Here is a 12,605-nt window from a genome sequence, read left to right as displayed (position 1 = left end):
TACAATTAGAGCATGCACTTCATTGTGACAGGACTGCAACATTAACGCAGTGATCACCCTTCAATCAAGGACTGTACTCAATACACTGCTATACTGAGATCACCTGAAGTTTCGAAGTTCTGGATTCTGAAGACTGTGGAGGAACAGAGAGATCTTGGGGTCCATATCCACAGATCTCTAAAGGTTGCCACTCAAGTGGATAGAGCTGTGAAGAAGGCCTATAGTGTGTTAGCTTTTATTAACACGGGGTTGGAGTTTAAGAGCCGTGGGGTTATGCTGCAACTGTACAGGACCTTGGTGAGACCACATTTGGAATATTGTGTGCAGTTCTGGTCACCTCACTATAAGAAGGATGTGGAAGCGCTGGAAAGAGTGCAGAGGAGATTTACCAGGATGCTGCCTGGTTTGGAGGGTAGGTCTTATGAGGAAAGGTTGAGGGAGCTAGGGCTGTTCTCTCTGGAGCGGAGGAGGCTGAGGGGAGACTTAATAGAGGTTTATAAAATGATGAAGGGGATAGATAGAGTGAACGTTCAAAGACTATTTCTTCGGGTGGATGGAGCTATTACAAGGGGGCATAACTATAGGGTTCATGGTGGGAGATATAGGAAGGATATCAGAGGTAGGTTCTTTACGCAGAGAGTGGTTAGGGTGTGGAATGGACTGCCTGCAGTGATAGTGGAGTTAGACACTTTAGGAACATTTAAGCGGTTATTGGATAGGCACATGGAGCACACCAGGATGATAGGGAGTGGGATAGCTTGATCTTGGTTTCAGATAAAGCTCGGCACAACATCGTGGGCCGAAGGGCCTGTTCTGTGCTGTACTGTTCTATGTTCTATGTATTGAGAGATGGAATAGCAGGAGGTGCAGAGGGAAGAAATTAAAGGAAAAAGAGATGACATTAAAGTCTGGTGTTCCACAGATGAATGGGAAGATTAGACAAAATAGGTTTTTTAGCAATCACAGGACATACAAAAAAATAAACACACATAAGGAGAGCGACAAAAGAGAAAGCACGAGAAAGCTACCAAATATATAAAATGCAATAACAAATACCTTTCATAGAAATATTGACTCATGCTGCACGGAAGGAAACTATTTTGGCCTTTCATTCCTATGTCAACTCTTGCACCATTACTTGGAAGAGGATCATAGAATCCCTACAGTGCAGAAGGAGGCCATTTGGCCCATCGGGTCTGCACCGACCACAATCCCACCCAGACCCTATCCCCATAACCCCACTTATTTACCCAGATACTAAGGGGTAATTTAGCATGGCCAATCAACCTAACCCGCACATCTTTGGACTGTGGGAGGAAGCCGGAGCACCCAGAGGAAACCCACGCAGACACGGGGAGAACGTGTAAACTCCACATAGACAGTGACCCGAGGCCGGAATTGAACCCCCTGGCGCTGTGAGGCAGCAGCACGAACCACTGTGCCACCGTGCCACCCAACGATAATCGAGATGAGGTTAGGGCTGCTAACAGAAATATTACAGTTAAGATTGAAGGGAAAGACCAGTTAATTCAGTTTGCACAAAGCAGATGAATAAAAGGATTACAGAATCCCCGGAGGTAGGCGTCGAATAGTTTCTGGAAGTCACTGTTCAAAGAAAAATGCTGCTGAAAACTGTTATTCAGATTTGTTGAGGTTAGGTAAATCACTGTGGCTTACCATGCAATCCCTACAATACAGAAGGACGCCATTCAGCCCACTGAATCTGGACTGACCACAATCCCAACCAGGCCCTCTTCCCGTAACCCTCATTTACCCTGTTAACCCCCAACACTAGGATCAATTTAGCATGGTCAATCCACTTAACCCACACATCTTTGGAGATGTGCGGGTTAGGTTGATTGGCCATCTGAGGTTTCTGAGCTCATTGAGCCAGAACTATCAATATACTCCTTCGCGTTCTGTGGAAAGGGAAGTTGTGCCAAACGATCGGAAGCGTTGCCCTCTTCAAAACGAAAGTGTTCTTGAAGTGGGAATTTCCGTTATGGATGGTGGATGGTCCACTCAGCTAGGCAGCACCCACCTTTCCTTCCGCCACATTCTCCGATTGCGGGAACCCCCCCCCCCCTCCACTTCACCAGGTTTCCCACTTTCTCCTCTCTCCATCTGCTAATCCACAATAACCATCTACTCTTTCCAAGCAGCAGTGGACCCCGCCCCACCGTCGTGGGAAAATTCAGCCCATTGACACTTCCCTCTGCTGCTGCCTGGCCTGCTTGAGACTTTTTTTTCATCAGTTTTGATTTGCAGATGCATTTCAATTCAACTTCACTCATGCTTTGTAACGCAAACCTAATTCCTCCCAGACAAGAGGTGCACTCCAGTTAATAGAACAAAATATTTACTTTCACATCAATTGCCAGCTCCTGATTAGCCATTGTGGCTGCAGAATAAGGAAATATTAGTCAATGTTACAGTATTTCATTTGATGAAAGAAGTGAGTTAACACCTGTAGCTAATATGATGAACGTTTGAGAGCTTGAAAACACTTTGACCTCAATGGTCTTTGATAACTCATGTTCCTCAGTTGCCTATTCCAGCATTGCATCTGGTTAGATAAATTCCACTACTAGTATTATTGAAAGTCTACACAACTGCACAAACACAGGAATTGGAGCGGGCGAGGGGCGGACAATGGGAAGGCCTGTTGACCTCGGGCAGGATTTTCCGGTCTCAGTTCAAGCGAGGCCATAAAATCCCGCCCATTTTTCTGGAGGAATATGTCAGTGAAATTAGTCCTAAATGTCCAAGAGAGGAGCACTGAGAATTGGTGAGGTTTAAGAAAAACATTCGCTTCTCGGCCTTTTGGCTAAGATCAAGTGTAGTATCGACATGCTGTGCTTGGTTGAGATCATTAGGTTACATTTTAGCTTCATTTGAAGCAATTTTTAAAAGCGGCATCTCAGTCTTTTGGCTAAGATGCAAATGAGATCAAGAAGGAGCTATGCCTACTCCAATCAGCTTGGATCGTGCAGATCAAGTCCAAGACAGAGGGTGAGAGCCCTGTCTTGTCAGCTTGGATCGGGAATGTCTCAACTTGTTGAGACTCTGAATTGGACTTGATTTGATTGAATTGGAATAAAAATACAAAAAAAGAAAAACATTCCTTTTGTATCCAACAAAGCAGCAGATAATAACTAAAGAATTTCTTCTGTTACAGAAGATCCAAAAAGTAATTAACTGTGTGACATTTGTGACATTTCAACTATGGAAAGAGTTATATTGGTGCAAGTACATCTCCTTTGGTTTACATTGTATTAATAAAGTAAATGAGAAAACGACATCGAAACAGCATATATAATGCACCAGTATTATTGCTTCACTGAGGTAGCCAACACTCTCAGTTAGAAACAAGAACAGTCCTGGTCATGGGCAGAACTGACACCACCAGAAACCACCCATCAATGGGCAAGGCGAGGCCATCTGACCCATCTAGCTTGCACCTACAACAATCCCATCCACACCCTAGCCCCATAATCCCTCATATTTACCCTGTTAATCCCCCGACACGAAGGGGAAATTTAGTCATGGCCAATCCACCTAACCTGCACATCTTGGGACTGTGGGAGGAAACCGGATCATCCGGAGGAAACCCACGCAGACACAGGAGAGAACGTGCAAACTCCACACAGACAGTTGCCCAAGGCCAGAATTGAACCCGGGTCCTTGGTGAGGTGAGGCAGCAATGCTAACCACTGTGCCAGATGTGTGGGTTAGGGGGATTGGCCACGCCAAAATTTGCCTCTTAGTGTCAAGGGGATTCACAGGGTAAATGCGTGGAGTTACAGGGATAGGGCCTGGGTGGGATTGTTGTCAGTGCAGGCCCAATGGGCCAAATGGCCTCCTTCTGCACTATAGGGATTCTCTGATTCTATGAGATCACCCCCCCCCCCCCCCCCCCCCCCCCCCGCCTCCCCCCATAAACACTCCAATATTTTGAAAGACTTTGTTATGTTTACGATTCTAAGCCACTGCCCGGACCTGGAAGCCTCAGTGCGGTCCACCTGTACCTTCCTGAAGTTTACCTTGCCTCAAGTGATTGACAAACCAGACATGATGTGTACATTCCCAGGAAGCTGAGGGAATTGCACTTTCACATTGCACCCTCCATATCAAAGATGCACACTAACTAGAAAATTCCCAGCTGAGCGTGTCTCAGTCTCAGCCTGCTTTGGCTGAATAGTCGCACAGCTCTGTTGGAAAGCTGAAGGATATTTAGCCCCAGCCTGACCTGCAGATAGAAAGTGGAAGCAGACACAAAATGGCTGAGACAACTAAAATAAAACAAGATGCATTGAATCGAGAGAGCATTCCTCATGACTCTGGAATTAGTCCACATTAGTTTTCATCAGAAATAGACACAAAATCTATGCTACCCATGCCAGTCAAAGTGTTCCAATGTAATGTTGTTTGAATAAAGGAATCAATCCTATTTGGAGGACACTTTGCTTTGAGCTACTCAATCAAAATAAGAGAAGAGAATCTCTGGGTTTCAGATAGACAGGCACTGAGCACAAAAGCAGCAAGGTTATGCTGAAACTCTAAGCTCCTGATTGTTAACAGGCTACAGCTAGAGTACCACATCCAATACTGGTCATGACACTTAAGGAAGGATGTGAGGGTCCTTGACAGGGTGCAGAAGAGATTTACCAATCGCGAGAGATGAGAGATTTTAGCTGCAAGATTATATCCGAGAAGTTGGGGCATTTCTCCTTGGAACAAAGGAGGTTCAGGGGAAATTTAAGAGGGGTATAAGACGGATAGGTTAGAAAAAGTAGACAAAGAAAGGCTGATCCCATTAGCTAGGCCTATGGAGAGGCTTGCTCCTGCTCCTAAATTGTATGTAGTTAAAATCCCATTCTTTCCCCATATCCCTATAATTCCTTTTCCTTGCACACATTAATCTCATGGGATCCAGGGTGAGGTATCTAAATGAATACAAAATTGGATTCTTGACAGAAGCCAGAGGGTGGTTGTAGAGGGTTGTTTTTCAAACTGGAGGCCTGTGACCAGCGGTGTGCCTCAGGGATCAGTGCTGGGTCCACTGTTCTTTGTCATTTATATTAATGATTTGGATGAGAATATAGGAGGCATGGTTAGTAAGTTTGCAGATGACACCAAGATTGGTGGCATAGTGGACAGTGAAGAAAGTAATCTCCAATTGCAACAGAATCTTGATCAATTGGGCCAGTGGGCTGACAAATGGCAGATGGAGTTTAATTTAGACAAATGCGAGATGATGCATTTTGGTAGACTGAACCAGGGCAGGACTTACTCAGTTAATGGTAGGGCGTTGCGGAGTGTTATAGAACAAAGAGATCTAGGGGTACATGTTCATAGCTCCTTGAAAGTGGAGTCACAGGTGGACAGAGTGGTGAAGAAGGCATTCGGCATGCTTGGTTTCATCGGTCAGAACATTGAATACAGGAGTTGGGATGTCTTGTTGAAGTTGTACAAGACATTGGTAAGGCCACACTTGGAATACTGTGTGCAGTTCTGGTCACCCTATTATAGAAAGGATATTATTAAACTAGAAAGAGTGCAGAAAAGATTTACTAGGATGCTACCGGGACTTGATGGTTTGGGTTATAAGGATGGACTGGGACTTTTTTCTCTGGAGCATAGGAGGCTGAGGGATGATCTGATAGAGGTCTATAAAATAATGAGGGGCACAGATCAGCTCGATAGTCAACATCTTTTCCCAAAAGTAGAGGAGTCTAAAACTAGAGGGCATAGGTTTAAGGTGAGGGGGAAGAGATACAAAAGTGTCCAGAGGGGCAGTTTTTTTCACACAGAGGGTGGTGAGTGTCTGGAACAAGCTGCCTCACAAATTTGATTGAATTTTTTGAGGAGGTAACTAAGTGTGTTGATGAAGGTAGGGCAGTTGATGTCATATACATGGATTTTAGTAAGGCGTTTGATAAGGTCCCCCATGGTCGGCTTATGATGAAAGTGAGGAGGTGTGGGATAGAAGGAAAGTTGGCAGATTGGATAGGTAACTGGCTATCTGATCGAAGACAGAGGGTGGTGGTGGATGGAAAATTTTCAGATTGGAGGCAGGTTGCTATCGGAGTGCCACAGGGATCAGTGCTTGGTCCTCTGCTCTTTGTGATTTTTATTAATGACTTAGAGGAGGGGGCTGAAGGGTGGATCAGTAAATTTGCTGATGACACCAAGATTGGTGGAGTAGTGGATGAGGTGGGGGGCTGTTGTAGGCTGCAAAGAGACATAGATAGGATGCAAAGCTGGGCTGAAAAATGACAAATGGAGTTTAACCCTGATAAATGTGAGGTGATTCATTTTGGTAGGACTAATTTAAATGTGGATTACAGGGTCAAAGGTAGGGTTCTGAAGACTGTGGAGGAACAGAGAGATATTGGGGTCCATATCCACAGATCTCTAAAGGTTGCCACTCAAGTGGATAGAGTTGTGAAGAAGGCCTATAGTGTGTTAGCTTTTATTATTGGCGTTTAAGAGCCGTGGGGTTATGCTGCAAGTGTACAGGACCTTGGTGAGACCACATTTGGAATATTGTGTGCAGTTCTGGTCACCTCACTATAAGAAGGATGTGGAAGCGCTGGAAAGAGTGCAGAGGAGATTTACCAGGATGCTGCCTGGTTTGGAGGGTAGGGCTTATGAGGAAAGGTTGAGGAAGCTAGGGCTGTTCTCTCTGGAGCGGAGGAGGCTGAGGGGAGACTTAATAAATGTTTATAAAATGATGAAAGGGATAGATAGAGTGAACGTTCAAAGACTATTTCCTCAGGTGGATGGAGCTATTACAAGGGGGCATAACTATAGGGTTCGTGGTGGGAGATATAGGGAGAATATCAGAGGTAGGTTCTTTACGCAGAGAGTGGTTGGGGTGTGGAATGGACTGCCTGCAGTGATAGTGGAGTCAGACACTTTAGGAACATTTAAGCGGTTATTGGATAGGCACATGGAGCACACCAGGATGATAGGGAGTGGGATAGCTTGATCTTGGTTTCAGATAAAGCTCGGCACAACATCGTGGGCTGAAGGGCCTGTTCTGTGCTGTACTGTTCTATGTTCAGAGGTAGTAGTAGAGGCGGTACAATTTTGTCTTTAAAAAAGCATTTCGATAGTTACATGGGTACAATGGGTATAGAGGGATATGGGCCAAATGTGGGCAATTGGGATTAGCTTAGGGGTTTAAAAAAAAGGGCGACATGAACAAGTTGGGCCGAAGGGCCTGTTCCCACGCTGTTAACCTCTATGACTCTAATCCAGTTCACTTTGGAATGCCACTGCAGAATCTGTTTCCATCACAGTTTCCGGCATTGCATTCCGGACCACAATAACTTACCATACCAAAGAAATGTCTCTCTCATATTGCCCCTGGTCCTTTAACAATCATCTTAAATCTTCCTGCTCTGCTTACTGACATCCCAATGAATAAGAAAAAAGATTTAATCGTTTTTCTAAAAACCTTAATTTTAACGAAGAGGGTAAAATGAAAACCAGCAAATGTTAAAAATATTTTTTTAGAATAGAACTGCTAGAAATACATAGCAGACAGTGCAGCCTGAAGTAGCAAAATCATAGGTTATTGTTTTAGGTATAATTTTCTGACAGAGCTTTGACTAAAAGGTTCCATCTGATACTTTACTGTGCATTTTCCTCTTTAAAATGTTCACTGTTCTGTTTTTATTATTTGAGTAAGAATGTTGATGAGGTTCTGCTTAATAGAATGATCCCATGCAGCAGGTAAGATTGTAGATTTAAAAAGGTTAAAATATATGTCAAACGTATTTCTGGTAGTAAATCCAACAGTGTAATCACAACACATTTCCATATAAATGTTGCAGGTGTCACAGGGGAATGAAAAAAAGCACAAGTCGCCATAGAAACAAGTCACCAGCTGGTTCCATCGATATGGTAGACTGGCTCCTAATCTGGTGATGCCCTGTGTATTACCCCACTTGTTTGTATTCGTCAAATGGAAACTCTAACTCTATCTATGGTGTTCCCTTATTGTTTTGCACAAATACTAAATGCAACAGAGCTGTTTGTGAATTGACCAATTCCTTCACACTGCATTTATATGTGTAACTTTATGCAACATCTTTATCTAATTTAGAACTGTGCCAATGATTTAAAAGCGCACCCTTCGTGTCGCAATAAAAAGCTACTGAATCAGTTGTTTGTTAATTTATCAGGTTGCTGAACACAGAATCGTAGAATCCTTACAGTGCAGAAAGAGGCCACTCGGCCCATCGTGTCTGCAGTGGCTCCCTGAAAGAGCATGCCACCCAGGCCCTCCACCCTAACCTCATAATCCCACACCTTTACCATGACTAATCCATCTAATTTACACATCTTTGGACACTAAGGGTCAATATAGTGCGGCCAATCCACCTAAACCGCACATCTTTGGTCTGCGGGAGGAAACCAGATCACCCAGAGGAAACCCATGCAGACAGAGGGATAATGTACAGACTCCACACAGATACAGTCACCCAAGGCTGGAATTGAACCCATGTCTCTGGCGCTGTGAGGCAGCACTGCTGACCACTGTGCCACCAAGCTGTCCCTTTTTTACCAGCAAAATGGATGTTTTGCGTTCAATTTTTAAAAGTGTGAAATTTAGTGAAATGAGTATCAGAATTCCAGAGGCTGAGAATTCCATACAACTATTTTAAAAACTTTGCATCTGCTTGTTCTTCTGTTGGAATTAAAAAGTGGGTCTATTTTGTTGCCATGGTTTTGTCGTACATTTTGTCTCAATTCTTTCCCAGACGAAGTTCCAATGTGTATGTTCCCAACCAGTTTTGCTTCAGTAAACCTGTCATACTTTCGACAATCAAGTGCTTGTGGAGGTATCATAGAATCACAGAACCCTACAGTGCAGAAGGAGGCCATTCGGCCCGTCGAGTCTGCACCCACCACAATCCCACCCAGGCTCTATCCCCAGAACCCCATTTACCCTATCTAGTCCCGTGACATTAAGGTGCAATTTAGCATGGCCCATCCACCTAACCCGCACATCTTTGGACTATGGGAGGAAACCGGAGCACCCAAAGGAAACCCATGCAGACACAGGGAGAATATGCAAATTCCACACAGACAGTGACCCAAGCCGGGAATCGAACCTGCGTCGCTGGCACTGTGAGGCAGCAGCCACTGTGCCACCTGTAGTTTCTGAACTGCTTGCATCATTTCAATCTCCGTTCTGTTTTTCCTACAGATGGCATTTATCTTTAAGTTTTATCTTTAAAAGAAAAATATTCGGTCTTAACTGAAGATACTTTCTCCCCCCAGTGAAGTCAGCTAATGGTGATGCTGAATACAAGAGAACAGTTCGAGGTTAGAATTTTGATTACAATTAATTACTTTACTCAACAGCCACTCCCGTAGGGACAGATTTTTAAATTGACTGTCAATGCCACCATCCTTCAACACTCTCCATTGCCCTTCCCTCCCTTCCCACCCACCAAAAAAAGGACCCCTAACATTAGCATGCGTTCAGAACTCCCACCCACCTGACGAAGGAACAGCCTGTTCCGAAAACTAGTGGCTTTTGCTACCAAATAAACCTGTTGGACTTTAACCTGGTGTTGTTAGACTTCTTACTGTGTTTACCCAGTCCAACGCCGGCATCACCACATCATGACCTCCCCTGTAGCCAGTGAGGATACAAAGATTTCTCTCAAGGCCCCAGCAATTTCCTCCCTTGCCTCTCTCAGTATTCTGGGGTGTATCCCATCAGGCCCTGGGGAATTGTCTACCTTAATGTTTCTCAAGAACCCCAATACCTCCTCCTTTTTGATCTCAACATGCCTCAAACTGTCTACACATCCTTTCCCAGACTCATCATCCACCAAGTCCTTCTCTTTGGTAAATACTGACGCAAAGTACTCATTTAATACCTCACCCATTTCCTCTGGTTCCATGCATAGATTCCCTCCATAGATATCTTTGGACTGTAGGAGGAAACCGGAACACCCAGATAAAACCCAAGCTGACACGGGGAGAAAATGCAAACTCCACACAGTCAGTCACCCGAGACCAGAATTGAACCCGGGTCTCTGGTGCTGGGAGGCAGCAGTGCTAACCACTGTGCCATCCTGCTGCCCATCTATTCTTCCGCCCTCACACAAATTATAAGTGTTGAACAATCCATCGCTCACTGACACATAATTCTGATCCACCTTCACAATGAATCTGTTTCTTCCCCTCCTCGTTCTGACACCCGAGGAAGGTTACTCACCTCAGCTTTTGACTGTCAATGCCACCATCCTTCAACACTCTCCATTGCCCTTCCCTCCCTTCCCACCTACCAAAAAAAAGTCCTCTAACATTAGCATCATCAAGTTTACAGTTTGCGAGAAGATCGCTGCCAGGCAACGCCAGGGACCCGGGTTCGATTCCCAGCTTGGGTCACTGTCTGTGTGGAGTCTGCACGTTCTCCCCATGTCTGCTTCAGTTTCCTCCGGGTGCTCCGTTTCCTCCCACGGTCCGAAAGGCATGCGGGTTAAGTGCATTGGCCATGCTAAATTCTCCCTCAGTGTACCCGAACAGGCGCCAGAATGTGGCAACTGGGAGACTTTAACATGGCAGTTAATGTAAGCCTAACTTGTGACACTGATAAATAAACTTTAAACTTAACCAGAGCAGGTACATCAACATTGTGGCTGGTAAAGCAGAACATGATGAGTTCTTTAAGATGAGCAACTCACCTCCTGACTGCGCAAAACCTCTACACCGTCCTGGAGGGTTGAATCAGGAGTGCGATCGAAACACCCAACACCAATTGGGATGGGTGCAGCCGCAGCAATGTTAAGAACACTTGCCGACACTCACAAGGCAGCTCACACTTCATCACCACCCTGTACTGGAACTCAGCGCCCACCCCACCATTCTGGCTGCAGTATATAAGATACAGGCTTGCAGTAATTGACTGAAATTGTCTCAACAGGAATTCCCAACCCTGAAACCTCTTTCACTAAGGGGGAGAAGAGCAGCGATACAGTTGGAACATCTTGGCCTGGGCATAGATTGCAGTTCCTTCATTGACATTCAAAACCTGGAATTTAGTCCCAAATGCCACAACAACCTTGAGAGTCAAGGAACAAAGAACAAACAAAGAACAAAGAAAATTACAGCACAGGAACAGGCCCTTCGGCCCTCCAAGCCTGCACCCACCATGCTGCCCGACTTAACTAAAACCCCCTACCCTTCCGGGGACCATATCCCTCTATTCCCATCCTATTCATGTACTTGTCACAACGCCCTTAAAAGTCACTACCGTATCCGCTTCCACTACCTCCCCCAGCAACGAGTTCCAGGCACCCACTACTCTGTGTAAAAAATCTGCCTCGTACATCTCCTTTAAACCTTGCCCCTCGCACCTTAAACCTATGCCCCCTCGAAATTGACTCTTTCACCCTGGGAAAAAGCTTCTGACTATCCACTCTATCCATGCCCCTCATAATCTTGTAGACTTCTATCAGGTCACCCCCTCAAACTCTGTCATTCCAGTGACACCAAACCAAGTTTCTCCAACCTCTCCTCATGGCTAATGCCCTCCATACCAGGCAACATCCTGGTAAATCTTTTCTGTACCCTCTCCAAAGCCTCCACATCCTTCTGGTAGTGTGGCGACCCACATTCTATGACAATCACAAAAAATGAATCAATCGCTTCATTTTAGCATAACACGCAATGTCTCTCTAGCATCTGAGCCATTGTTGCTCTCATGTGATATTGTGTTGAATGCAGTTACGGCTATTTCCAGCACTGTACAACACAGCAGCCATATTTTCATTTATTATTATATTTTACATCAAATAACATCCAATCTATCTGTTATATAAAATAACAGTTGGGCTAGTTGGGAGGTGGGGTGAGGGGGAGGTATTGTCAGGGGTTAGGGGGAGTCCCAGGGGAGTTTGGAGGAAGTCCCATGGGGCAGTTGGTGTGGGTTTGTACCCAGAAGCCAGAAATGGTTTTAATTCTTCTAACTTTTCCTGGGTAAATATTGCTTTATTACAGTCAGAACCACTTGAAGTTTGCAATTTAAGTCAGAATTTTTGGATGGCTTCCAGTGCAGGGCAATTACCCAGGAGAGGTTTGCACTTCTGGTCAATTGCTGTGTGAACCGTACCTGGGAACTCCTGGGGTGGTTGGGAGGGTTGGAGGGGGGTTTCCCAGCACATCTTTTGGGTAGCACTCCCAGAAGTTAAGGTCCATAATTTTTCCAATACCTACTTTACCGTGTACTCATATGTTGCCTGTAACTTTCCCCTGATTTTTAGTTCAATCCTTCCTGGACCATGTTGTTGGATTTCCATTGGCTGCAGGCAATGCGCATTGTATTATAAAACTGCTACATCACCAAATTTAAACTGGACTGGAATGAGTGTAAAGGTTAACATATATGTCTGCATTCCAGAATGCGTGATTGGAGTCATCAATCTCAACCTGGAAACATTTTTGTTACACTTCTGGTGGAATTTCTTCAATTTCATTAATAGCCTTGTGCGTGAAGACTTTTTCTGTGAAACTTGTGAAGTTGGAGATTTTACTTTGGCACACCTTCCCAAAATAGCTAATTCTTCTGCAGTGAA

The 12,605-nt window shown here is 44.8% G+C and overlaps 1 protein-coding gene and 1 pseudogene across 1 annotated transcript in view; one reads left to right on the top strand and one right to left on the bottom strand.

The window, feature by feature from the left end:
* Nucleotides 1–12,605, bottom strand: part of cacnb4a (calcium channel, voltage-dependent, beta 4a subunit) — a 271,319-nt gene that overhangs the window by 156,011 nt on the left and 102,703 nt on the right. The window lies entirely within an intron of this gene.
* LOC144504203 (U2 spliceosomal RNA) lies at nt 2,808–2,975 on the top strand (annotated as a pseudogene).

This window comes from Mustelus asterias, chromosome 14 (assembly GCF_964213995.1).
Source record: "Mustelus asterias chromosome 14, sMusAst1.hap1.1, whole genome shotgun sequence".
Lineage (NCBI taxonomy): Eukaryota > Metazoa > Chordata > Chondrichthyes > Carcharhiniformes > Triakidae > Mustelus > Mustelus asterias.
The sequence above is the reverse complement of the archived record's forward strand: the minus strand, read 5'-3'. Positions and strand labels throughout refer to the sequence as shown.